General features: G+C 34.1%; 1 long non-coding RNA gene across 1 annotated transcript; it reads left to right on the forward strand.

Moving 5' to 3' along the window:
• The first annotated feature begins 731 nt into the window (after positions 1-731).
• Positions 732-1,609, forward strand: LOC118483681. Its single transcript, XR_004871035.1, has 3 exons — positions 732-1,182; positions 1,269-1,305; positions 1,389-1,609. It is a non-coding gene; the product is annotated as an uncharacterized LOC118483681 (long non-coding RNA).

Below are 1,609 nucleotides of genomic sequence, written 5' to 3' on the forward strand. Positions count from 1 at the left end.
ATACCTTTGCCTGGAATAGACAAGAAATAACAAAAAAAGGTTACTTGGGCAATTATATACTTGGACCTGAATACGTATCATTTTTACGCGTCACTCTAAACTTTTAGTTCAATACTATTCTCTTTTTTTGCTTCTTTTTAATGATTTGTCAAAGCTCATATTTTCACTATCAATATATGTGGCAGCTGTTGGTGATTTTTTAGATGGATTGGAGGCTTCAGGTCTTCATGACTTATCTAGGGTTACAAGTGTTGCTTCTTTCTTTGTTAGTCGAGTAGATACACTTCTTGACAAAATGCTTGAAAAAATTGGAACCCCAGAGGCCCTCAATCGTCAAGAGAAGGTAAAAAGTCAATCATAAAAGTAAATAATTGAAAATATACCTTCAAAATAAGGACTACTTTTTCTCCATATTTATGAAAAAATAAGGATTTTTTTCGAATGTGAATGATGACTTTTTTTAGGGCTGTAAACGAGACGAGCCATGCCTAGCTAAAGTGAGCATAACCGCCTCGACTCATTTATCTTTACGAGTTGAAATGTTGTGCTCTAGCCAGCTCATCAAGCCGTCGCATTTTTTAAAGAAAATTAATTTTATATTTCTACACATATTTACACAAGAATTTTTAAACAAAAGAATTTATAATTTATATATAATAAAATTTTGGGTTATAGTTTACATATATTAATATTTGGGTTTTAATTTAAATGAGCCTAACAAACGAGCCGCCAAGTCGAGCTTACCTTGGCCCGTGCTCGGCCCTTTTACAAACGAGTCAATTTCGAGCGAGCCGCGAGCTTTTTGAACAACCCTTACTTTTTTGCCTTTTTGCAGCGCCCAACGGTTGAATGACTTGGGTGAAGAATCGACCAGACTTCCTCTCTTCCTCTCTGGAGGTAGGTAAGTATTGCTTACATTAATAGAAATCATGGATCTACCATTGCTGAAACTAGAGTTGGCAAATTGTGCCGGATGGGTCAAAATGGGTCGGGCCGGTTTAAGCCCATCAATACTTTTTATGTCCATTTTGTATATACTTTAGACTACTATTTCTTTTTAGCTAATTTTCCTTCCACATTCGACCCGTTATCAATGAAATACATGTTTGAATTTTGTTGACACAGGCAAAACCACGGTTCCTATGGAATAACTATATGTTGGAGCTTCTAATAGATAACAAGGTTTGACTTTCTATTTCACAAAAAAGAAAAAAACATTTTAAACACAATTACCTGAAAACTTTTGATATTCCTGACAACATTTGCAGAAGCTGGATGCAAACATTCTTCCTGTTATTCAAGGAAGTATCTTTTAATTTTTTTTATCAGAAGTATTTTTTTTTTTAATATAAAGAAGTGTTTATTTCATTTCCTTAACTTTCTAACAGCTTTTCAAAGCTTTGAAGTAGCAATAGGCAAAGATATTATAGATGTCACCTTGATAGCAAGGAGGAGATGAAGTTGAGGAAGAAGATGAGAAACAGATGATGGAGTCTTTTAATTCACAAATCCCAGAAAAAGCCCAAAACACATTTATTTTGCATTCAGTTTTGTATGGTAGAGTACACATCAGTAAATCAACTATTTAGAATACTTTACACTGCCATGG

This window comes from Helianthus annuus, chromosome 11, assembly GCF_002127325.2.
Source record: "Helianthus annuus cultivar XRQ/B chromosome 11, HanXRQr2.0-SUNRISE, whole genome shotgun sequence".
NCBI lineage: Eukaryota > Viridiplantae > Streptophyta > Magnoliopsida > Asterales > Asteraceae > Helianthus > Helianthus annuus.